The sequence below is a fragment of the Mus musculus genome, chromosome 4 (assembly GCF_000001635.26).
Source record: "Mus musculus strain C57BL/6J chromosome 4, GRCm38.p6 C57BL/6J".
NCBI classification, from domain to species: Eukaryota; Metazoa; Chordata; class Mammalia; order Rodentia; family Muridae; genus Mus; species Mus musculus.
In genome coordinates this window covers 132,036,785-132,063,335 of record NC_000070.6, presented here as the reverse complement: position 1 = coordinate 132,063,335, position 26,551 = coordinate 132,036,785, and the positions used below count along the sequence as shown (strand labels likewise).

At 44.5% G+C, this 26,551-nt stretch overlaps 1 protein-coding gene and 1 long non-coding RNA gene across 26 annotated transcripts in view; one reads left to right on the top strand and one right to left on the bottom strand.

The window, feature by feature from the left end:
- Nucleotides 1-26,551, top strand: part of Epb41 (erythrocyte membrane protein band 4.1) — a 151,934-nt gene that overhangs the window by 12,011 nt on the left and 113,372 nt on the right. For 2 of the 25 annotated variants that reach the window (XM_030253586.1, XM_006538907.4), the window contains exon 1: nucleotides 14,186-14,465. The exons of 22 other annotated variants lie outside the window; for them this stretch is intronic. The gene's annotated coding sequence lies outside the window, so the exon portion shown is untranslated. Of the gene's footprint in view, nucleotides 1-14,185; nucleotides 14,466-26,551 lie in introns of those variants that run through there. One more of the 25 variants, NM_001128606.1, reaches the window with a different exon arrangement.
- Gm36157 lies at nucleotides 9,899-13,802 on the bottom strand. The gene is made up of 2 exons (XR_390807.4): nucleotides 13,741-13,802; nucleotides 9,899-13,638 (listed from the first exon to the last, which is right to left on the bottom strand). It is a non-coding gene; the product is annotated as a predicted gene, 36157 (long non-coding RNA).

The window sequence follows — 26,551 nt, the reverse complement described above, 5'->3', positions numbered from 1 at the left end:
ACTTCTACCCTGGGGCTTTTGCACTGCACGGTCTGGGAGCATTCAACCTTCTATAAATACCTTTTGTCTTATAGTCTCATCGTAAAATTTTTGTTTCAACATCTCCTTAGTAAGGCTTGTTCTGCTTATCTTATTTACATTTGGAACAGAGAGACAGCTCGGCAGTTAAGAGTGTAGTGCTCTTGCAGAGGAACCAGATTCAGTTCCCAGCACTCACATCAGGTGACAGTCCAGCTCCAGGGATCTGGTGACCTCTGGGCACTGCACTCACAGGCACTAACCCCCAACCCTCGACCATCAGTTACACATAAGTTAAACACAGTTTTTTTGAGACAGGATCTTTCTATGTCATGTTGGCTGTCCTGAAACTCACTATATAGACCAGGCTGGCCTCAAATTCATAGAGACCTGTCTGCCTCCACTTCCCAAGCTCTGGGATTAAAGGCGGGAGTCCCCATGCCCACCTAACACACCACCTGACTCTATTCTCCCTCTGATCCCTGGCGATACTTCCCCTCCTTCCCTCCCTGCCTGTCTTTCTCTATGTCACTTCTCCCTCCAATGTACGACCTTTTATGGATTACTTATTGTCTGTTTTCCCTCACGTAAGCTTGGTGATGCTGCCTATTCAGTGTTTCATCCTTTGTACCTAAAACAGCATGCATGATACATAGTGGGTGCTTAATAAGTGTCTACGTGTATTGATGAGTAAATGAAGGCTTCTTCCTGTGTAGGCGTCACGTGTACTGAGTATGTAGTAGCTTCTCAGTTAATGACCCCAGAAAGTGGGAGCTCATTCCTCTGGCCGTTTGCCAGATGATACTGCGGCTGGGTCAACTCCGAGGCCCCTTTGCTCCTGGTATTTTTCTGCTAGGGCATCAGTTTCAGTTGCAGTGCCTAAGTCTTTTGTTCCTAAATGTGAGCTATGCAGAATTTCTAGTTGGGGCTGTTTGGCTGTTGGGCCCACAATGGCTATTATGTCATTATTGGTAATTAGCACGTAGGCCCACACGATGGAGTTTTTCTTTTTGTTTGTTTTTTCAGCAGAAATCATAGAAGACAGCTGTGCTGAGCTGGGAGTGGATACCCCCCTCCCAGTCTGAGCCTACAACTTAGGGAGATGAGGACTGAGGTTTCCAAAGTGGGAGACTCACAGGTTTAGCCACTGTCTCACTGGATAGTGTCCTGCACCATTTCTACCCAGCACTCTGATTTCTAGGCTAGCCTGGTGTAGCAGGGGCTCTCACAGTCCCAGGGGATTGGTTATGGGGCTTCCAAGTGTCCGTGTTCAGATGCCCAGGACTCAGCAAGTATGAGTGGAGAAAATAACACTGGGTTTAAAAGCAAGGATGTCACCGGGCGTGGTGGTGCACGCCTTTAATCCCAGCATTCGGGAGGCAGAGGCAGGCAGATTTCTGAGTTCGAGGCCAGCTTGGTCTACAAAGTGAGCTCCAGGACAGCCAGGGCTATACAGAGAAACCCTGTCTCGAAAAACCAAAAAAAAAAAAAAAAAAGCAGGGATGTGGGGCTGGGTGTGTAGCTTGGTGGTGGAGCCCTTGTTTTGTATCCAGAAAGCCCTGGGGTGAATCCCCAGCATTTGACTGGCATATGCTAGCTAGCGTTGGCTTGTGTTGACAGTGCATGCTAGTCTCACAGAGGACCAGAATGTGGTGGTTAGCACCCATTCCAGCAGCTTGCAACCTCCTGTGACTCTAGCCTCAGCTGATCTGGCATCCTGCTCTGGTCTCCAAAGGCACTTGTGTACATACACACACACACACACACACACCTGGCATCCTATTCTGGCCTCCAAAGGCACTTGTGCACACACACATACACACAACACACACAACTATTGTTTTGATTTTTTAGGTGTGTGTGGGTTCTGCCCCACTCTAGCCCATATAGCTTCTGAATAAGAGACACAAAACCCTGGTCTTTTTATTTAGCTGTAAGCCTAAGCTGGACAGGTCCTGAGCTATTGTAACCCACACCCCAGCCACAGGCCTGTCACTTGCTAACTGAGTCTTGCTGTTTGCTCTGCTCCCTGGATATCCTCAGGATGAGCTCATGGCTATGTGCTCATAGTCCATCCTGCCTCATCACCTCCTTCCCCTACCTGATCCCTTCTCTCATGGACCCTTACTCCGTCTCCAGTCCCACCTTCCTCTCCCCTGCCCAGTCGCAGGCTCTAGCCTTTTATTATCCAATAAGAGATTATGGGGAACAGTCTTTAAAAAAAAAAGATTTATTTATTTTATTTATATGAGTACATTGTCGCTGTCTTCAGACACACCAGAAGAGGGCGTCAGATCCCACTACAGATGGTTGTGAGCCACCATGTAGTTGCTGGGATTTGAACTCAAAACCTTTGGAAGAGCAGTCAGTGCTCTTAACCACTGAGCCATCTCTTCAGGGGGCTGGGGAGCATTCTTTACAGCACATTTGTCAATACAATGTCCATGTCCAGACTGCAACCCGATCTTGGGGCAGAGAACTCAGCACCTGGATACACAGCACGCAAGACCAACCTTAGCATACTGACACACACACACACACACACACACACACACACACACATCTAAGAAAACCATAAAGATCAGGAGCCTAGCTCAAGTCCCTTCTGAGTTGTTGACTTGGTGGCAATCGAGGGACAACTGCTTCTTACCGGGCTTCATCTGTCAAGTAGGATAAGGATGCCTGCTTGGCTTTCTGGGAAAGAGACAGGGTAGTGTCATGGGCAAGGGACTGGATAAGTCAGACACGCAGTTACCTCCCTTCCTGCTGTGTGGCACTGGGCAAACTACCTCTCCGATTTCATGTCCTAAAGTGAGAAAATGTGGGTGTGGGATTTCCTAGGAGCATGTGAACGGTACTGAGCTGAGGCTCGCTTGTCTTTGCTGAAACCATGACAGAGCCCACCGTGGGAATGACCACCGGCAGACCTAGGCTGAGTGGCTTTCCTGGCCCAGGGATCTTGGGGGAAATTTCCTGCTTCTCTGAAATTCTGCTTCATCTGTAAACGGGAGGCAATCTGCCTTTCTCAGGAGGCGACTGCTGAGGTGTGGTGACATTGCATATAACACGTTGGCACCGAGGCTGATGCGTGCCATCTCCACTTAGAGATAAGGGAAGGCGGGGATGTGACATAGCATGGTGGTGGCTGAGCTTTGGTTTGAACCCAGGTTTCCTTGCCTCCAAACCCTCTTCTTTCTGTCACCCACATGGAAACGACTTTGCTGGTGGCTGTAACTGCACGTCCTCAGCTTGCTCCTCTGGCCTTCCTAAACCTGCACAAAAGAGGAGCTCCATTCAGGCACTCACTTCAGGGAGCCTTGGCTGGAGGCTTCTTTCCATGTGGTCAATAACAGATTTAAATTAAAAGTCAAGGCAGGTTGAGCCCAGCCCTCAGGACCCAGAGGCTGGTGGATCTCTGAGTTTGGGGCCAGACTGATCTACATAGCAAGTTCCAGGCTAGAAAAGGCTCTTGCGGAAACCGAGTCTCAAAAACCCAAACAAATCAACAAAAGTCCTGGGGTTGAGACTGCTTACTTAATATTCTTGTGCAAGAATGAGGGTTGAGTTTCCAGCACCCATATCAGGGGGCCCAAAACTTCCTGTAACTCCAGGGCTGATGACATCCTTTTCTGGTCTCTACAGGCTTCCACATGCATGTGATGTACATAAACTCATGCAGACACACATATATACATACATACACACACATAAACTCATTTTAAAAGTTACTTTTATAAAGTGTGACTATTTGCCTGCATACATATTTGTACACCATGTGCATGCCACACATGGTCTAGGAGAAGGTGTTGGGTCCCCTAGAACTGGAGTTACAGATGTTTGTAAGCTGCTGTGTGGGTGCTGGGAACTGAGCCCAGGTCCTCAGTAAGAGCAGCAAATGCTTTAACTGTTAAGCTATCTTTCCAGTTCCCCTCCAAAAAACTAAAAAAATTAAAAGTCTTATTTAGGGCTAAGTGACAGTATATACCTATAATCCTAGCACTTGGGAGGTGGAGGTAGGCAAATCAGAGTTTGAGACCAGCAAGACCTATCTCAAAAAAACCAAACGGGCTTGTTGCAGTGTGGTGCATTGTAATCTGCAGAAATCCTGCACGTCCATTTGATCCTTCTAGCCGCCCAGTGAGGCAGCCTGGTAATCAAAGCCACCTCCTCCTGACTGGTGAGGGAGCCGGAGATCGGAGACACCGAATGTCCGTGTCTGCACAGAATTCTCAGGTGATGGTGTCTGCAGTTGGTAGGGAGGGTTGGAGATCATGAAGGCAAGGCCCTTGTGACAGGAGAACAAATATTAGGAAGGTCCCTGCCATGTGGGGACACAGGAGGAGGTTGTCTGTAAGTAAGCTAGGAAGAAGGTCTTCACCAGAACCCACCTGTGCTGGCAACTATGAGGACGTCATCCTGTTGTTCAGCCATCTTATTTATTTATGCCTCCCCTCCCCTCTTCCTTTCTGGTTTTGGTGCTGGGGATTGGATGTCCCAGGGCTGTGAATGAGCCTGGCAAGTGGCCAGCAACTGGGGGACACTTCCTTGCTGCTTTAAATAACACCTTATCTTTTTTTTTTTAAATAACACCTTATCTATTTATTTACTTGTGCTTGCTCCCATGGAGGTCAGAGGACATTTTGTAAGAGTTGATTCTGAACTTTCCCTATTCAGGGTCTGGGGATCCAAGTCAGTATGCCAGACTTGCTATCTCACCAGCTCTCATCTCTAAGCCTCTTCCTGTGGTGACATTTTTGAGAATTCTGGAATTTTGGTCTCTTAACAAACAACAACACAGAAATATTACAAGACTATGTTTTGGTTTTGATCCCAGGTGTGGAGTATAGGTCCGCTGTGGAGCAGCTGACTGTGATTTGAAAAATGCTCTAGCAGAGACAGGTTTTTGCCAGCTGCAGATAGTTTCTGTGATTTCCTGTGGTTTGGGATTCTAGGAACTTTCCAGAGGGTATATAAATGCTATAAGCCCCAGAAGTGAGGTTGAGTGGTTGTTCATTGTTTGGGGACGGGGGTGGGTTTGTTGAGGTTTGTTAGTAGTCGAAGAAAAAACAAGAAGAAAGAAATTAGATTCAGGGATCTCTCTTCCCCTCTATCCTTCTTTTTCCCTTATCTAGTGATGAGGGAGAATCTGGGAGGATACAGGGTGGAAAAAGAAGAACATACACAGTAGCGAAGACAGCTGCATCTTCCGCCCTGGGATTTCTATGCATCATGGCTATAGAATTAGCTTGCTTTCCAGCTCTGGAGAACCAATGTAGATGGATTTGGAAAAAAAATGGTGACTAGAGTCTGTAGTAAGGAGCAGAAGATGTCCTTTGAGTTTTGTTACCACTGTGTGGTGACTGCCAATACTGGGGAAGTGGCTTCCCAGAATCCTAGAGTCACATAGTCAGATTTCAACATTGCAGCTTGTTTGCAGGCTTTCTTATTGTGTCTGTCTCCCTCACCAACACACCTCAGCTACCCCATGGAACAGCTTGGAAACTGAAGTTAGCTGGATGTTCTCTGGGTGGCTCAGGGACTGTCTTGCCTGTCCTTCAGTGTAGGATGCTCTTAGGGCAAGTCGAACAGCCATTTCTGGATACTCAATCCCCTCTGCACCTTCTATCTTCTCTCAGTTAAGGCCTGGGCCAGACCAACTTTACCAGATTTAGAAAGGCCCCTGTGAGCAGGTGTCACATGGACCCTCTCTCTGTCCCTGGAAAACCTCCTGTCAAGAGAGTTCCCTGCTCTTGGGAGAGATCTAGTGGGTTAAGCCTGAGTGAGCTGAAGGCTTTGCTGGATCAAGGTCACTGGGCTCATTTTGGCTTTGGGAGAAGAGGATTGAGGAGGGTCATGGGAGGTCAGTCAGATCTTGGTTCCTTCTTCAGATGTCTCAGGGCTACAGTCAGAGGCAGCCCCAACAGTCTTTCTCTTGGGTCTTGGACACAAGCTTGTATTTCCCATTCATGTCATCTCAGTGACTTTCTGGGGAGCAGTATAAGGATAGTGGCTCCAGACAGGACTGGTTTGACTTGTATGGTGTTGGGCAAGTCACCTAACATCTTAAGCTGTGGTTTCCTCATACGGAACGGACACTAATAATACTTCAAAGGGTTGCTATTGGGCTAAACGCAATAACACACACACACACACACTTTTAGCATATATCAAATACATTCTAAGTCCCTCACACACATAATTGTTTTTGTTTTTAGATTTTTTTTGGGGGGGGGAGGTGCTCAGAGGAGGAATTGCAGCAAGGTCTATATAGCACAGCAGGGCCTTGAACTCACTTTATACCCCCCACGTTTATAACCCTCTGTAGGCTTGTGCCATGAAGCTCATTTATTTTGTGTGTGTGTATGTTTGTGTGTGTGCATTTGAGGTGTTGGGGACCACACCCTTGTACATGCTAGGAAAACATCCTGCCACCAAGCTACATCCCAACCCTAATTGTTACTACTTTTCAATAGTAAAGTATTAGTATTATTTTTAATTGAACCGAGGGCCTTGTGCATGCTGTGTAAGCACTTTATCACTCCGTTTTGCCCTGGCACTGTTTTTATATTTTGAGTTTTAGTTAGTTGCCCAGGCTGGTCTTGAACTCACTTTGTAGCCCAGGTGGATCTGGAAAATTTGATCCTCATGTCTTAGCCACCTGTGTAGACATTGATTATAGATCTGTACCACCAATTCTTACTTACAATAAATTTTCCCCCATTAACTTATTTATTCCTTTTACATCTCGATCGCTGCCCCCACTTCCTCTCAGTCCCCTGCATCACATAGTCCCTCACCCTATCCCCCTACAGTAAGTTATTTATAAAGGTCTCTTGCAGCTCAGATATTCCTAGTATTGCTGGCCTTCAGAAGTTTTACTTATGTTTTGAGACAGATACCACTTTATAGCTTAATGGGTCTCAAACTCAGTATCTTCCTGTCTCAGGATTACATGAAGATGTCACCAAGCCTGGCTGGCTGTAGAATTTAATTTGGCCTCTAGCTTTGTAGAGTAAATATAGATGGCCTTAGGGGTGGGGTGGGAGTGGGGGAAGCTGTGAGCAGCATCCTATAGTAACAGTTGGAAAATGTGGGTTCAAGCTTGGGTTCCATTGTTAATGTGTTGGGTGACCTTGGGTAAGTGTTTTGTATTTCTCAGCTTGCTAAAAAGTTAGTAGCTTGGGCTTGGTGGTCTCCAAAGGCTGAATCAGGTTAACATTAGGTGAACTTAGACCATGGCTTTTAAGAATTATATTTATTTATTTATTTATTTATTTATTTATTTATTTATGTGGGCGGGTGTATGTGCACCATGGTGCAGTGGGAGGGGCAGAGGACAACCCGTGGAAATCATTTACTTCCTCCATATGGGTCCTGAGGATCAAACAGAGGTCATTGGACCTGGTGGCAAATACCTTTAACTGCTGAGCCATCTCCTTAGACTGTAGATTGCAACCCCGTATATGATTGCACAATTAAATAAGTGTCACCAAAAAGTTGACAGTAGTAGATTTCTGAATCCTTAACAACCAAATATCTGGAATCCGGTGTGTCAGGAATTGGGGTGTTTTTGGCCCTACTTGCCTGTGTGGCATTGTGCAAATTCCTCTTAGTCCCGGTTCTGAACATCTAGCAAGGACACATTGCCCATTTGATGTCAGTGAGTGCTGCCTGAGACACCTGGGCTGAGACTGGACACTTCAACACGTGATAAACTGCAGTATTTTGAACTCACTGCACCAAGTTTTCTGTGCTTACAGAAACATTCTAGTTTCTTTACAGAAAATAAAGGTTTTTAGGATTTTCCTAGATTATTCCTCAGCTTGTAAAGATCAAATCGGTATTGACAGCTGAGGGTGTGGTGGCACGGGCTTGTAATTCCAGCACTTGGAGGCCAAGGCAAGCGGATCCCAGCAAGTTTGAGGCCAGCGTGGTCCCCTAAGCTCCTCCAAATCAGTATTTCTTAGGACTGTATTATGTTATAAGGTTTGATTTTTAAGATTGCCAGTTAAGGGTCTGGGGAGATGGGTCAGTGGATAAAGTGCTGCTTCCCTGCAACCTGTAAGGTGAGGAACGGAGCTCAGATCCCCAGAACCCACCTGAAAACCAGGCAGGCTTGTTGCACACAGAATCCCAGCTCCTGGGAGGCAGAGACAGGGACTCCTTGGAGCAGGCTGGCTAACAAGACTAGCTGGACTGGTAAGTGCTGGGGTCGCTTTGAGAGGCTCTGCCTCAGTATATAAATATATAAGGTGGGAGCAATCAGGGAAAACACTGAATGTCAATCATTGAATGTCAGTTTTGGGCCTCTACATGCATATGAATCAATATCAGTCTCTCTATCTGTCTCTGTCTGTCTCTCTCTCTCTCCCTGTCTCCCCCCACCCCTCACACACACACACATGCACTGCTGTTTGCCTTTCTGATTTGAGCTTCATTTAAAAAAATCCTTCAGTGAATTTGGCTTGAGATTAGGAAAGAATTTCTGAAAATGGCCTAAACAAACTTGTGCTATTTTGCACCATGTATTTATGTGAAGCAGTGTTCTCAGAATTAGTGATTATAAAAATCAAACTATGCATCAACTATGAAAAACATTGAAGAGAGTCTGAATCCTACAGTATCAAATATTCTGTCAAAATATTCTGCCAAAATAGATTTATTCATGTAAAAATAAGTAAGCATACCTTCCATTAGTAATTTTCTTTTAATAAGTGGTAAATTTATTTAAATACAAAAGAATTATCTTAAAAATAAATTTCCTCAGTCATGGTGGTCCAAGATTTTAATCCCAGCACTTGGGAGCTAGGTGGATCCCTGAGTTCTCAAGGCTAGCCTGGTCTACAGAGTGAGTTCCAGAACAGCCAGGCCTATATAGAAAAACCCTGGTTTTCTTTTGCTTTTTTAAGATATGGTCTCACTATGTAGCTCTGGCTGTCCTGGAACTCCCTAGACTAGGCTGGCTTTGAACTCATAGAGATCCACTAGCCTCTGCCTGCTGAATGCTGGGATTAAAGGCATGTGGCCCCACTCTTGGCTATAGAAAACTTTAAAAGAGGATTTTAAAAAGATTTACTCTATTTTTTAGTTTTTTTTCAAAAATTTTTATTAGATATTTTATTTACATTTCAAATGCTATCCGAAAGTTCCCTATGCCCTCCCCTCAGATTAAAAACAAACAATTACATATGTGTATTTTGTTTGCATGTATGTATGTATGTATGTATGACTGTTGTCCGAGGTAGACAAAGTGGGCTCAGATCTCCTGGAACTGGAATTTGTAAGCTGCCCTGTGGGTTCTGGGACCTGAACCCAAGTCCTCTGCAAGAGCAGCAAGTGCTCTTAACCACAGAATTGTTTCTCTAGCCCAAGATTTATTTTATTTTTAAAATTCTGTATATGTGTCCGTGTGTGGGTATATGCACCTGAGTGCAAGCACCTGCCTGCAGAGGCAGAAGACAGCAGTAGATTCCCTGGAGCTGAACTTCCAGGGGGTTGTGAGCCACCTGACATGGGTCCTGGGAACCAAATATAGGTTCTCTGCAAGAACAAGAATTGCTCTTAACCACTGAGCCATCTCTCCAACCCCTTAAGAGAATTTTTAGTAAAAAAAAATTACCTTCTGTCAAAGAGGTAAAAACAGGAAAGACACAATGTTATACAAAACCTAGCTTTTTTTGTTTTAGAAATGTCAGGACCAGGCAGCCTTGCATACTTTAATTAAAAGAAATAACATGCTATGTTTAATGTACTCTTAAAAAATAATCACAGGTACAGTTTACACAAAGGGATAGTTGTTAAGTATCATTTATGAGAGAAGAAACGGGAAACAACCTAACTTTACCACAAGAGGGTTAAGTAAATTACAGAACATTTATAGTACTGTTAAAATATTTATTGTAATCTGTTGTTAAGTGAAAAGTCAGTTCCATACAATAAGTTTTCAAACAAACAAACAACAACAAAACAAAAAACAAGAACAAAACCAATCATCCTTGCTGAGAACTCATGAGACAGAGCAGATCTCTGTGAGTTCCAGGCCAGCAGGTGCTACACAGTGAGACTCAGTCTCAAAAACGCAGCAGCAGCAACAGCAGCAGCAGCAGCAGCAGCAGCAGCAACAACAACAACAACAACAACCCAGAAGTACTTTAGACTGAGGGATTAAGGAGATATTCAGTGGGTAAACTGCTTGCCATATGAGTATGTGGACCTGAGTCTGATCCCATGTAGAGGCAGGGGCATGGTGGTGTGTGTCTGCAATCTCAGGGCTGGGGGTTTGGGGAAGCAGAGGGCAGAGACTGTGGATCCCAGGTGCTCACTGGCCAGCAGGGCTACCCACAACAGTAAGTTCCAGGTTCAGTGAGACTGTCTCAAAAAAACAAAACAAAGGTGGAAGACAGAGGAAGACATCTGATGTCACACTCTGGTCTTTACAGGCACACACAAGCACAGATGAACACCACACCTGCAAAACAAAGACTCAGTAGGCTGAGGCAAATGATACTGTGATATTTAATCTACCTAAAAAAGCAGCAATTGCCCATTACTGAAATTAATATACGCAAGTGAAAATGTGTGCGTGTATAAATGTGTGTGTGCCCGTGTGTGAAAGGTATTCAAAGGGAAAGTGTTCTATCACAACCTTGAGGTAGTTACATTTCTCATTAGTGACTTTATGTGACTTATATTTCTATTTAACTACATCTATTCTTAACTGTATTCTCTAAAATTTGAGTACTCCTAATAAAAATATCCCCTTAGGAAGGCATTCCTTCTTATTAATAGTAATTTCCATCCCCATATACTTTGATTGATTTATCATTTTTGTTTAAAAGGCCTAAAGTAGCCAGGCTTGTACTCCTAGCTACTCATGAAGCTGAGGCAGGAGTATTGCTTCGAGTTACAGACCAACCTAGACTACAGACTTAGACTGTAGGTCAGTGGCAGAATGGTTTCCTAGCATTTGAAAGTCTCTAGTTTCAAAAAAAAAAATAGTTTACAGTGTAAGTTTGATGGTGAGGAGAATATGAGAGACTTGTTCTGCTCTGCTTTCTCTGTGCAGTTAGCGCAGGGCTGGTTTTTATTCCATAATGACCGTTTAGAACATTTTGCTGATGTGCCCAGCTTTTCAAAGCCCGCCACAAATGAATGTTCTCCATGAACCCTATCACTGGGGCTTGAGGCCAGCTGTGCCCCTAATCCACCCCTGACCCAGATTTGAGCATGGGTTAGACTCCATTTGTCCCCTCCCTCTTTCTTCCAATCCCATCCCTTCCAGGTCCCTGGGGGCCTCATCTCCCCTCCCTGACTCTCCATACTGGTTACCCCAATTTCACTGTCTCATTTCATCCTGTTTCATGCAGCTGGTGTTTGTGTTCTCGGGAGCTCAGTTTGCAGTGGGGAAAGATTAAGACCCTTTTCATGCTTTTATTTATTCTTTTTTAAATCTTAGAGCTCTTGACCGCTCCAGGGACTAACAGACAGACAGCTAGCAGGGTCTATATTCCCTAGAAAGAAGCAGGAGGGTTGTAGTGAGGAGGTAGTGATGGGGCTCAGCTGGCAGATGGGATAGAGGTGGTCCCGAGGGACCCTTTGCTGGGCCTGCAGCATGGCACAGTCACCACCCAGATGTAAGCATGGAGCCAAAGTGTTTCTGCCTAGGAAATTAGCCTGAGAGATTGTGCTTGGGACCTTTACCCTTGGAACCTAATGAGAGCTTCTGCAGGGTGAACTGGGACTGGAGGTCTGATTTGGCAGATGGGCCCGGGGTGTAAGGATAGTTTCTTTGTCTTCTTAGTGGGTGTTATTTATATCCTCATTATCGGTTGAGCTCAGCCATCCTCAGAGATAAGACAGGTAACAGGTGGTGGTGTGCACTGACAGGAAAATCTCTCCTGCACAGACAGTGCTCTCCACATGCTTCCGTCTGCACGCTAAGAGTGAAAGGCCAGCTCTGGAATCCAGGACTTGGGGATTTTAAAAGTTAGACCAATAGATTTTGGTGTGTGGTTGCACAACACTTTGAAACTAGTCGTGATTTACACCTGCCTTGTTTCTCATGTTTGCTGCTAGCCTAAGACCTATTCTTCTCTTCAGCAGGATGATTACTAAATATTACAAATTCTACAAGCATCCCAAGGATGGTGATGTGCCTTTGGCTAGCACACAGGGCAGTTAGCTCCACACGTCTGAATTTCCTGGATAACATGGTAGTGGAGGAAGTGATCTGTCTGGTGATGGATTTTCAGAATCTAGCTTACATGGTACCAGATTCTCCTGCCTGAGAGTCCAGAAGTGGCAGATTAGAACTTGCCAATCAAAAGCTCTGCTGGACCTGAGGGTTCAGAGCAGGGAACCAGAATATTTAAGAACAAATGGGTGCTCCTTGGTCCAGATCACTTAAACTGTTTGAGTCTCTTATTAATAAAACGATAGTCCATTCACTGGTTCAATAAATATTTAATATTCCAGCATTGCTCTGTGTCATAATAAAGACAAAGTCCCTGTCCTCTCCAGTTTACAGTCTCCTGGATCTAGACTGCAACAATCTGAGAGATTCAACCAGTTGTCAGTATATAGGAGGCTGTCTGGCAGGGGCAAACACCGAAAAGTGCAGTGATTAGGACAGAGGAAGGCTGCGCAGAATGGGCTGAGTCAGGTGGATCTCACGGGGTTTTTACAACTTCTGATTTTATATAAATGTTCTCAGACCTGACAACAGTGGAACGGTTCTCTGCCTGCCACGTACTTCTTAGCTGATATTTTAGTCTAAGTAGTAGTAAAAAAATGAACATTTAACTGAGATTTTACTATGTCCTGGGAATTGTTCTAAGTTCCGTTGATCGATTCATTAATTAAAAAACAATTAATTGTTACAGTAACTCTATGAGGTAGGACTGCCGGCTTCCCTCTTTTTTTGAGGCAGGGTCTCATGTGGTCCAGACTGGCTTCAACCTTACAATGTAGTGGAGGCTGGCCTTGGATTTGTGTTTGTTCTGCTGTCACATCCCGAGAGCTAGGGATACTGGCATGCGCCACCACTCCCAGCCTTTATTCTATTTTTTTGGGGGTCAGAAACCAGGCACAAAGAAGGTCAAACAATTAGAGAGGGCTGAGACGGAGCACTGAACCTGAGCAGTCTGATTCCTGAGGCTGGGCTGAGATTGTGAACCAGCTTTGATTTTTATACCAGGAGGCAGTCTAGCTGGCGTGTGCGGGCTCTGATGTCACGTTGCTTGGCTTCTGATCCTGGCAGGGCTGAGCCTCTCAGCTTTGGTTTCCCCATCTCTCAAAAGAAACAGCAGAACCCGTCTTATCTTCTAAGTATGTTCTTACAACAGAACCTTCTTTCTGCTCTGTAGGGAGGCAGCCTGTTCAGACATCAGCCTGGCAGGATGTAGAAGGGTCAAGCGGCCTCTGAAACTTCTAGAGAGAAATATACTCGTGTGCACTTCTCAGAGCAACCCTAAATTCATCTGGGGACCAGATCGTGGAGGCTTTACTTATAATTTCGTGGATGGCAGGCAGAAATAGGAGAATCTTAAATGACGACAGAAGACAGGTGAAATCTTTGGCATGGTCTCAACGCTTAAGATTCCATTTCAGGTCTTAACATAGCTGCCAGGAGAGGTAAAGTCATATTGAATGTCAGGGTTGGAAGGGAGCCTTAGAGAGATGGTTATGCGGTAAACTGAGGCTCGGAGAGGCGGAGTGACTTACCTGAGTTAAGGTTTCCTTTGGGGTAGCCTGGTCAACAGCATCTACGTGTGAATTCCGCTGCCCCCCCCCCCCCCCCCCCCCCCCCCCAGATCACGGCTTCTTCCCAAGCCCTCCATGGGGAGAAAGGTTTCACCTTCGTTCTCGGTACCAGCTGCCCCATTCTTCACACGCGCGCTGCTGGAGACCAGAACCCCTCAGTCTCCAGCTCCAGCTCGGGTTCAACTTGCGCGTGCGCGCAGCTGCTAGCCCCTTACTCTCCCCTCCCCTTCCCTCTCTCCATTCCCCTCCCCTCTCCTTACCGCTCTAGGGGAGGGGGAGGTAAGACGCGGGGAGCCCGAACAGGGCCTCAGCCAATGCTCTGGCGGGCCGCGGGCCCGGCCCCCTCCTTCCCTCCCGCACGGCCCAATAGGAATTTACTACAATGTTGTGGCGAGCCGGGGGGGAGGGGCGCGGGCGGGCCGCGGGCGGGCCGCGGGCCGCGCCGGCCTCGTCTCGCGGAGGAAAGGCGGGAGGGCGCGCGCCGGGGCTGCTCGCTGGCTCGCTCGCTCGCTCGCTCGCTCTCTCCCTCGCTCCCTCCCTCCGCCGGCGGCTTTACTCAGCCAGCCTGCAGCCCGCCAGCCCGGGAGCCGCAGAGGGCCGGAGCCTCGGACGCGGGCGCCGCCTCCTGCCATTGTTCGTCGGGCTGAAGCTGCGGCCGGCGCGGGAGCCCCGGCCGAGAACCCCGGGTGAGGCGAGGCGAAGCCGCGGCGCGCGAGCCGGTGGGGTGGGGGCGGCGCTGGCCCCGAGGGGACGGTCCGGGCGGCCGCCACGCCGCCGCCGCAGCCTTTGTCTCCAGCCCCCTGCAGGCCCGGGAGCCGGGGCGCGAGCTCACGCGGGGAGCCCGGGGCTGGAGGTGGGAAGCGGCCCGAGGAGCCGGGGGAGGGGGCGGCGGTCCGGGCGCCGCTGAGTAGAGCGGGGGGCCCCCGCGTTTCAAAGTTAGGCGTGGGGTGTCTTCCCGCGGAGGGGTCGTCCGTCCGCGCCGGCCTGTCAGTCACCGTGCGGTGGGCGGGAGCCCTGGCAGGAAACCAGGTGGGCAGCGGTGCGGTGGACCGCGAAGGTGTTGGGTGCCGCTGCGGAGCGGAGCGAGCCCCTGGTGATGGAGAAGCTGGGCAGACCCGAGAAGTCAGGCGGAATCCGAGGGCGTGGGGAGCTTCGCCGCACTCCCAGGCCTTCCCGCCATAGATCCTGCATCTTAGAAAAAAAAATCAAATCAAATCTCAGAGCCCTCCGGATCCAGTGCCTTGCTCCGCGATCTTCAGGGGTCCCAGCGAGCCAAGGGTTAATGCTATTCTCTCAGCTCCCTGACCTCCTTTTTCAGTTCGCGCATCTGTCGGCTTGGAAATCTTTCCCTGGCTTGCTGGGCTGCCTGTACCTGTAGAGATTTCTGGAGCTCGGCTCACCCTCTCGTTTCATTACCAGGTGGATCCTCCTGGAGGGAGCTTCTGCCCAAAGAGGGTCTCCTCCCGGGGGATTGGCCGGCTCTAGAGAGAAAGTGATCTCACGGGAAGCAAATCGCTGACGGGCTGGTTTCTGGCCACTGGACAGCAATTGCCATCCTGTTGTTCCATCCTTGAACTGTTCCCTGACATAAATGACTAGTCTGTAGAGACTAATAAGGTTTTTGTTTGTTTTTGTGTTTTCCAGAGATGCTGGAGGTTGTTTATTTATTTATTTATTTATTTATTTAATTTTAGTTTGGTGATTTCACAGCTGCTATTTTGTTCCTTCTGTTTTTAGGGAAAGTTGCAAGAAATGGTTACGTTGTATCTTGAGTGTTATTATAGTGAGTTTATACACTCTTGGGGATAAACTGTTCTCCATGCAGTTGCTCATTACTGTTTTCTTATTAGTCCTGGCAGAAGATTTTCAGTTGGTTTGATCCTTTTAGTGAAGCAGGGTATACATATCCTTTATGTAATTCTTATCATCTTAATTTTGCTCCTTTTTGAAGAAGTTTGTACTTTTGCCTTCTTTTTTTCTCTCTCTCCCTCTTTTTTTTTTGTTTGTTTATTTGCTTCTTTTTTGTTTTTGTTTTGTTTTGAGACAGGATCTCTCTGTGTAGCCCTGGCTGTCCTGGAACTCACTCTATAGACCAGGCTGCAGATGGTCTGCCTTTTCCTCCTGAGGGTTGGGATTTAAAGGCATGACTGGCCACTGCCCTTTTCTATACGCCATCACACCTGGCTCAACTTTAACAGTCTTGAAATTTATGTATCTGGCGTTCTCATTCCTCAGTTGATGGTTGGCAAGTGTGTATGCTGTCTGTTTTGAAACAGAGTATGGTCATATAGTTCAGGCTGACCTCAAACTCAGTATGTTATCCATAGTGGCCTCGAACTGCTGATCCCTTGGCCTCAGGCTCCTGAATGTTAGAACTATAGGCAGAGGCCACTACTACCTAGGGGGTTATGGTCTTTTAAATTATTTTATTTAATTTTATGTCTGTTTATGCCTCCATAGATGTCTGTGTACCCTGTGTATCCCTGATGACTTTGGATGTCAAAAGAGGGGTATCTGATCATCTGGCACTGGAATTACAGACGGTTGTTAGCTATCATGTGGGTTCTGGCACTTGAACTCATGTCCTCTGCAAGAGCAACAAGTGCTCTTAACCACTGAGCCATCTCTCCAGTCCCAGAGTTCATGGTCTTTATTTCATACAGATTCATACTCTTGAAAGACAGTGCAATTAAGATGCTATTTGCTTTCCTTCCTCCTGTTCCTAAGAAAGCTTCAGAGTTAAATTGTTCCAGGCACTGTCTAAAAGCCACAAGATTCTTGGAGTTTTTTTTTGCAGATACCTTGATAACAGATTGTGTATGCCTGGTACCTTTGGAGGTCAGAATAGGGGCATCATCTTGTCATCAGATTGGGATCTAAAATATGCTACCTATAAATTTTGTTGGGATGTGTAGAGTTTTCTCATTTTTATTTTTAAAAATAATTATTTTATGTGTATTGGTGCTTGCCCACTTGCATGTATGTCTGTGGGAGGGAATGGAGTTACAGACAGTGTTAGCTCCTATGTGAGTACTGGGAATTGAACTCAGATCCTCTGGAAGAGTGACCAGTGCTTGTAACTGATAAGTCCATCTCTCCAACACCATTCTCATTACTTTTTGAATATATCAAATTGGTGATCATGGCCTGATTTCATGACTTGAAAATATCAGGGCCGGAGTGTGGTTCTGAAATCAGTCTGTTTAGACTCAGTCTGTTTCCTTGTTATCTAAGGAGCAGGCTGGTGCTCACTGGTAGAGCTGCCAGTGTACTTTTCCAGGAGTCTTACTGGGTTCGTGATTGTCAAATGCATATTCAGATGTGGATTCATCGATACTTCCATAGGACATGTTTTTCCCCCACCGAGTACCTGGGCATGACATCAGTCATTTTTGTTTTGTTTGTGAGCTAAGTAAGAACAGCTTCAACTACTCTTTTCTTATGAATGGTTTTGCTTTTTTGTCTGAGTAAAATCTGCAAAGATGAAATTTTTACAAGGATTTCCCCATTTTGTTGATGAATTACAGACATTATAAAATAACCCCGAATTACTAGAAGGTAGTGCTTTGATGCGTTTATGATAGCTTTTAGCTAGAGGGGGAGCCAGATGCCAAGTGTATGTGTTGTTTTTTTGTTGTCAGTTATATTTCTTGATCTGTCACCTGCGCTGTGGCTTTGCCATGTGTTCGTTTTTTATGAGGGAATTCATGGTGTGTTTGGTAAAGTGCAGTGTAACAGATACTGTGGAGAGCACACTGAGTTAGATTAGTATTTTGGTTTCCTCTGCTGCTATTTAATGAATGCACAGTGAGAAGGATAAAGAAAAAAACTATAGTCTCGAGTACTGTTCAGAATTTGGAGGCATTAGGAAGAAGACGAGTGATCTCATTCAGAACAAGCTTGCTGATGCTTCAGATACCAGTTCTAGGAGAGTGTATGGGGGGCTTAGATTATGATTAAAGTTTGTTTACACTTATTTTCCTGAATTATTTTTTATTTAAATAAGATTCAAACACCTTGAATTATTTAGGAATTAAAATGGTAATTATTTGAGAATAAGAAAATCACTGTGTGTCTAGTCTAATGCTAAGAATGGCTTGAGGGGACCTTAATATCTCTTACTTATTAATTGTCATCAATGTCCCCCAAAGTAATTGAAAGTAAATATGCCGCCTGAATAGAGAAACTGGGGGCATGATGTGCAAATACTACCTTTCTCTTTATAATTGGTTGCTACCTTTAATGTCCTTTCATTATAGAAATTCTAGCATTGTGTTCATTGTAATATAGTTTAAATTTTGTTTTTATTTCATGTGTGTGAGTGTTTGCCTGCATGTATGTATGCGAATCACATGTATGTCTGGTGTCCATAGAAGAGGGCATCAGATCCCCTGGAACTGCGGTAACGTGTTTGTGAGCTGCTGTGTGGGTGCTGGGAACCAAGCCAGAGTCCACTGTCTGAGCAGTCAGTGCTTTTAATTACTGAGCCATTTCTCCAGCCCCTCATTTTTCTATTTTTTATTCTACTGTTTCATTTATGAAAACCACTTCTGCGTTTTTTTAGTTGTCTCTTCATTACCTCCAAGATAAATCCATGTGGGTTAGACGTGGTTTGCTGAGTTCTTATTCTTTACCTTCCACGTCTGGATTCCTTTTAGTTAATCTTGACTCCAGTCATTCTTGATTCCCAGTGTGACCTGTTTAGAGAGAGAAGAATTGTTTTTAGCTATGTAACATTGGAGCTTAGGCATGGGTGGTTACAGGGAATCTTGGCTGAGGGAATTGGAAGGGGAGGGAGGATTAGCTGATGAAATGGGTAAGAACTATGATCATGAGCTTATGTTGATAAATAGAAAATAACCAGTAGCTGCCTCATAATTGTTCCTCAGTCTCCCATGGCCACACATCTGTGTGGGTCCTGGGGATCCACACTCAGGTCCTCGCGCTTATGGCGAGGGCTGTACCCAGGGGGCCTTCTCCCCAGCTGTGGAGCATTTGCTTAATTACCAGAAACGTCGTATGAAACTGGTACTCAGAGTGAAGTCATAAGTGTGTGTTTGCGTATATAATTTTATAAAGAAATGCTCTTTTAACGTACGTGCCACCTAATTTATGTGTATGTGTTTCAGTACAGTTTCTGTGTGTTTGAATTTGCCAATTTAAAGTGCTACATGCATTCACGTGAAGGTACTTCACCTTGCTAATGCACTAGGTATGTATTGTTGACACCCACCCCTCCCACCCCTTGTTTTTGGCCATATGGATGGACACACAGACAGAACTGTCACGGGCTCCAGGGATTTAAGCCCTCAAATTTTACCTGGCAACCATTTCAGCATGTAACAGGGACACATGAACGCAGCTTTACAGCAAAGTCTTTTTCCTTCCTTTCTGTCACCCACTTGCTGTTTCTTGCCCATTATCTCTTAAAAAAAAAATGGTTCAGAGAAGTGACCCTGTTGGTAGCTTCCTACCTGCAGAGTCCTGCCAATCCTAGTAGTATTACGTAATCACAAAAACCTTTTTTTGCATGGTGTCATATGATATTGTGTATATGTTCTCCCACTCACATGTCTTTAGAGTAGTTTCTTTCCATCTGGTATTGGAATGAGCTCTTTGTTAGGTTATTTTTAAACCTTCCAGCTTTCTTGGCATTCTCAAAACTCAAAATAACACAATTGCTCTGGGAGGCGAGAACATCCACATAGTCTATTAGTAGCTTTTTCAGTGGAAATGGAAGCAGTATTTTGTTTTTAAAATCATACCCTATGTTCCTTACGGGCAAAACATGCATTTTATGTTTCCATAGTCTCCAATAAATTTTGTAAGGTAGAGAAAAGTCAGTTGTTACCAAGTAGATAAAATGAAAGGAGACATACTTTGGGCAAGGAGATGATTCCAGAGATATTTTTTTCTTTGAAGGTTTATTGGTTTATTGTAGCATTGCATGCTCTTTGCCAGGTATAGCATATGATCCTGGTACTCACAGTAAGGCTGTCAGCTTCTAGAAAGCACAGGTTAGTAGTACTATTGCCCTGACTGCCCTTTAGATACGGTTTAGTGTATTAACTAGACCTATGACAGGATGCATAAGGTGATGTGAATGTTACGATAATTAAGATTTAAGTCTGTGCTATAATTTTGTTTCTAGATTCTTATATCCTTCCTTCCTTCCTTCCTTCCTTCCTTCCTTCCTTCCTTCCTTCCTTCCTCTATCCTGTATATCTTCTTAGAAAGTTGGAGAAGTTCTAGCACTTTATACTCCCAAAATGTGTATGTGTGGGTGCATGTATAGGGGTCCAAGACAACACTGTGGAGTCAGTTCTCTCCTTTTTCCACCTTTATGTAGTTTCCAGGAATTGAACTCATGTTGCCAGACTTGCATGCAACTTGCTGAGCCATCTCAGCAGTGGTAGTTAGACTTTTAAATGTAAATATCTCGGTCACATTTCCTTTAATCTGGAACAGGATTTACCTGTGTACTTTGATAAGTCTTGGTGCCAGCTGGTTGTAGAATGTTCTATTCTGAATGTACTTGATTGTTCCCTTGAGGCTTTGTTTAATTTGTTCTTCTCTTTGTTTTATTTCCTATAAACTGGAAATTTATCTCTGTAGGTTTGATTAGACATAGGTTAAATATTTTGGCAAGACTTTAGCGTGACATTGTGTTCCTCGTTTTGCATCACATTGGAAAGTTCATAATGTCAGGCTGTCCCACAATTAATGCTGCTAATTTTGGTCACCTAGTTAAAGTAGTAACCCACAGATTTCTGTGTAGTGGTTAATGTTTTTAGTATTTGTGGAGGAACGTTGGCATTGTGAATATCCTGTTTCCAATTACCTTTTCCCATTGGCTTTAGCCATCCATGGATCCTTGGGGGTTACATATGTTGTTAGCTCTTGAAAATGAATCTAAAGATTTAAATTAGGAAAGAAGAGAAAGATAATGAGCTCCCGTTGTTGGTCTAATGCTCAGGTTTTTCCCATTTGTGCTAAATCTGACTTCTTATATTCCCCCAACCCCGATTTGTTCCTAAAATTAGGCTTACAGGATTATATTTTATTTGGAGTGGAACATAACCACTGGGATTCCTAACATGTGGGCCTCCATGGTCTCAAGATGTGGCAAAAGACTGAGACTCCTGGAAGGATTTTGACTGGGCTCTTGGAAGGATTTTGAGGGCAGGAAGGGTATTACTCATTAATTTACTGCATATTGTCTAGGATGAGCAGGGTCCTGTGAGTATATGTGATTGTAAAAGAATGTAGAGGGCGTGAGCCTGCCCGAAAGGAGTCCAGAGATCTGGTATTAGTAGTAGGACTAGAAGTGTAAGAGTGACTTTGTTGTGTGTGGAAAAGCACATACTTATAGAAAAAGCAGAGTCAGCCTGTGGTAACTAGCCTAGGTCTTGGCTGTCCTACTCTCTCAGCCTATCACCAGCAGTGTTTACTGGAGCCTGCTCAGTGTGCCAGGTAAACAGTGTCAGTGCTCACTGCTAGCTTACCTGGTTCAGGCTTTGTGCTTTATACTTTGTAGATATAGTGTAGACGTTCGAGTACAGCTTTGGGGTGCAATGCTTTGTTTTAAATTCCACTTATGCCACTCTAAGTCGTGGCCATGGGCAGGTTAACTCACATCTGTGATAATTAATTCATTCTATAATGGTAGGGATGTTCTATACCTTTAATGTTATGGTGATTAGATGAGTTAAATATAGGAAGTCAAATGTGAATTTTTTTTTTTTCTCTTGAGGTGCTGGTGCATGCTAGGCTAGCTTCCTACTGTGAGCCACATCCTTAGGTGTCTGTGAAATACTTAGACACCAGATGCCTGGCTGTCATGATGATTTTCATAGTTAAGCCTCACCCCAGGTTACTGGAGTGTTATTAATCTCAATTCACAGTTTAGGTAACAAGTTAAAAGCTAAGTAGCTTGTCCAGAATCACACAATTGAAAATTGGCATTCAGAGTGATGAGACCTTACTGAGACCCTTTTGCTTGTCGGGGGTAAGAGCTTTGGATGTAAACCTTCTGTCAAAGCTGATGAGTTCTCTATAACTGTTGTCTTGTGAAAGTCCTTTTCTAAAGCTGTATTTGTGTGTGTGTAAAATGAGGATAATCATATTTTAGGAAATATATGCATAGTATGTGCCTATCATACAGATTTTATCAAAGGGAAAAGAGAAGAAGTGACATTTGTTTAATGTGGCTGGCTCTCCTTCCCCCTCCCTCTCTTCCTTCTTTCCTGGCAGTCTCATGTACCCCCAGGCTAGCCTTGAAACTTGCTATGTAGTTGAGGGTGACTTTGAACTTGTGACTCTGTTGCCTGCATCTCTGAAATGTTGGGATTGCAGATGTTTGCAGTCACTCTAGGTGCTCTTAAATACACACACACACACACACACACACATACATATATATATATATATATATATTGTTTTTTGTTTTTTTTTTTAGACAGTTTCTCTGTGTAACATAGCCTGGCTGTGCTGGACTAGGTTTTGTTTGTGTAGCCCTGGCTGTCTTAGAACTCACTCTGTAGACCAGGCTAGCCTCCAACTCACAGAGATCCACCTGCCTCTGTTTCCCCTGTGCTGGAATTAAAGGCATGCACCACCATCACCCAGCTCCTGCTAAGTATCTCTGATTAATTTTTACTATTGTAGTCGTGTGTATGTGTGTGTGTGTGTGTGTGTGTGTGTACACAGATGTGTATGATGTTTGCTTGTGTGGAGGCCAGAGGCAAACTGTGGCATAGTTCTCTTCTTTATATGGTTCTAGGGATTGAAGTCAGGTTGCTAGGCTTGTGTAGCTCACCTACCCTCCGAGCCTTTGTATTTTTATACCTTACTTGTACCCTTGTCTACTGAAATTGGATGTCTTTGGGTCTGTATAATGGTTGTATGCAAATATGTAATGCAGTTTTGTCCAGTGTCGATCTTTGGGTTTGATTCAGACTCACACTGTAAATTTTTTAAGTTTTTATTTGCATGTTAGCCTGTGTGTGAGTGTTCTGAAGACCCATTTCACAGCAAGTCTGGGTTTATAGCGTCATTTCCGGCTTGGTAGGACACAGTCTTGTGGTTGGTGTCCCCATTGTTGCTTTTATCTTTTGAAGCAGATGTGAAAGTAAACACACACTTGACAAACAGGAAGAGGTTTGCTCTGGGAGGGTGGCTTTTAAGGCAGCCTTTAGACAAACTGCCCGAAATCGGAAGAGTCTTGAATCTTTTTAGAAAGAAATAGTACCTCATTTTTGTGAAGTATATATTTAAAAAAATGCATTTAACCAAAATGATGACTGTACATATGTTTGTGCTTTTTATACATTTGGGGGAAGTATTATGTTCCTGTTTTCCTTTGAAAAAGAATACTGACGCATGCTTTTCTTCCTAGTGCCGAGTATCAAACTCAGGCCTCACTGAGCATGCTGCCTGCCCTCTGATCCTGATCCTGGCTTCTCTTTCTATTTGGAGGAACTTTCAACAGAGAGTTGTGGACATTTTTGGCTCTTTATGACATCTATCCTAGTAACATTGTACTTTGGGTTTTCGTTCTTAAGATAGGGAACAACACATGAATGCTCTGTAGACCAGGCTTGCCTCAAAATCATAGAGATCTTTCTGCCTCTCACTCCACAGTGCTGGGATCAGAGCTTTGTGCCAGCCACCACACCCAGCCTAAAGTTTTTCATGAGTGTGTGGGGTGTGTGTGTGTGTGTTTGTGTGTGTGTCCATGCACATGTGTATGGAGGCCCAAAGTTGACTTTGCACATCTTTGATCACACTCTACTTCCTTTGTTGAGTCAGAGTCTCTTGTTGAACCCAGAGCTAGCCAGTTCTAGTTAGTCAGCTAGCTAGTCATCGTAGAGATTCCTTGTGCCTGCCACCTGAGTGCTTAAATTACAGGTGGCTGTCACACCTGCCTTGCCGCCCTTTTATGTGGGTTCTAGGGATCTGAAGTCATGTCCTCATGCTTGCTTGGCAAGCACTTTGTCCACTTCCACAAAGAATTTGTATTGCTTTGTTGAAAATCTCCCTGCCTTCCTCCTTTCTTCTCCTTTATCTTCTTTCCCATACTTTCCAACTAGTAGTCCTTTGAGGATACACTTGTTGTCTTGTTTTTTGAAGCAGGGTCTCTCTATTCATCTCTGGCTGTCCTGGAACTCACTATTGATCAGAGGTCGACCTGCCTGTGCCTCCAGACTGCTGCAATGAAAGGAGCATGTACCACACCCATCAGGATTTTGAGGGCAATGTGATGTTGGAGCCAGACCTAGTTTTTTAGTAATATTATGTTTTGCTAGGAAAAAAAAACATTTTCTATCATACTAAATAAAATGAATTATCCAGACTTTTATGTGGGACAGAGTAATTGGAGATCATAGTAAGGGCTTTTGTTCCTAAAGATCCTCCTTCCTCTGGGGAGTTCCTTGCTGACCTCAGGGAGTATGGCTTTCTCTTTCTTTTTCTGTCCCAGAGGAGAGCCTTCTCTTAATACTCAGGCAGAACACAGCTGAGACCAGCCTGGAACATTCTGTTCCCATCTTACAGCCTTAGACTTTAGAGATTTAACAGAGAAGCGTGTGCAGTTACTAGTACGGCTCTGTGTAATGTGACTTAGAAGATAACAGCCACCCCTCTTCAGGATGTGGTCATGTTTGGGATATATCCTTTCCTTGGCCTGCTTTCTGATGGAGAAACCATCTTCTCTTCCCTCTTACAAGCACCCCTAGTCTGTCTCCCCTCTTCCCTCCCTTGATGCTCCTGTATTAGCCTTCCACATGCTTAGTTATAGGCCTGTGCTACTAAACCTAACCAGGAGCTTTTTTATAGTCTGTAAAATAGATCTTTTTAAGATATCCGATAAAATTCTCCTAGGTTCTGTGGCTTTTCACTTCTTTGATGGGAACACTTCCTCCCCAAGGCCAGGAATTGAATTCAGAGCCTCAAACATGCTAAACTATCACCTTACCACTGAGTTACATATCCTGCCACGTCTATCTGCACGTAAGGTCCTTTTTTACGGATAAGGTGGGATTTACTTATCTGCTGCGATTCCCTATCTCCTGTGCTTTGGTTGGTTTGTTTGCTAGTTCTCCTGTATTGTCAGGCTTTGTGAAGACCTTAAAGTTGTTTCTTTCCTTTGTACCACAGGTCCACATCAGTTACCTTTGTTATACAATCAATCAACCCCAACGCAGTCACTTAAAACTTTTTCATGATCCGTAGTCGATCACAAAACAGCTTTGTGAAACGGCTCATTTCTCCTGTGTGGCACAGGCAAGGGTATCCATTTCAGTGGCTGACCTGAAGCTGGAGTATCCACTATAGCCTTATCTTCATGTCGGGTGCCTTGCCTTGTGACTCCAACACTAGACAGGCAGCTTCATTACATAGCTGTGATTAATTATACCATTGGTCACTGGCAATTAACTCAGTCTTCAGGCTTTCTCCTCTCCCAGGAGATTGAGGAATGAGACTCGAAAGCAGCCCCCGTCCCAGGCTTTTCCAGGAGGCCCAGCCATCCATTATTTCTGAGCATAGAAAAGGCATTTACTACTGGTGATTTCAAGAGTTTTAGGAGCTGAAACCGAGGGTAGTTGTGTATTTCTTTTTATCACAACAACACACTAGGGAACACATAGCTTTATGGGTTTCATTCTCCCAACCTTTCTTATGTTCATTTCACTGTAAATTTCTTTAAATGTCATGGAAATATCAAGGTAGTTGACTAGCAGAAAAGCATCCCTCCCATACTTAAGTGAGTGTTTCAACTCTGGTCAGTGGAGGAAACAAATTAAGACGTCACATTGGAACTGTCCCTTTATTTTAAGGATTAATAATTTAAAAAATAACTCTAAAAATGACACTATAATTCTATTTTTAAATCTCTCTCTCTCCTTCCTCCTCCGCCTTGCTTTGTTTTTTTTCGAGACAGGGTTTCTCTGTGTAGCCCCGGCTATCTCAGAACTCACTCTGTAGACCAAATGAGGATGGCCTCGAACTCACAGAGATCCACCTGTTCCTGCCTCCCAAGGGTTAGGATCAAAGGTCTGCACCGCTACACCTGGCTTTCTATTTTTAACTCTTCAGATTTCCATGTGATAGTTTGCTATTTAAAATGGTTCTAGTGAGTAATGCTGTGAACTCCTGATTGTGCTGTACTGCCCTTAAGACGGGGAAATCCCTCCTAGTACTTAGCTGTCTGCTGAAAAACGTACGCAGACAATATTTTAGATGCTGTGCATTTCTGAAGAGAATCTAAGACATAACATTTTTTCCCTTTTTGGTCATACATACATACATACACATGTGGATGTATAAACATATCTATTTCCTTCTTTTTGAGACAGGATATCATGTTACTTAGGTTGACTCACACTGACTATGTAGCCAGCACGACCTTGAGTCTTGCATCCACTTGTTTCTGCCTGACTTGTATTCTTACCATATTGATTAAGGTGATAATGCAGATCTCTTTAAGGATTTCCCTATCACATAAAGGAGTTCAGTTAATTTTTATTTGTGACAGTTCGTAGTCAACATTTGCAGTTTAGAACTTTTGCAGTTTAGAATATTTTAGTTTAGAACTTTTTATGTTGTAGGTGTTTTGCCTGTGTCTTAGTTACTATTCCGTTGCTGTGGTGAAACATCATGATCAACAAAGACAACTTATAAAAGAAAGCATTCAGTCAGGGACTTTTGGACAGTTTCAGAGTGTTGGTTCATGACCATCGTGGTCAGGAGCTGGATGGTGGCAGAGGCAAGC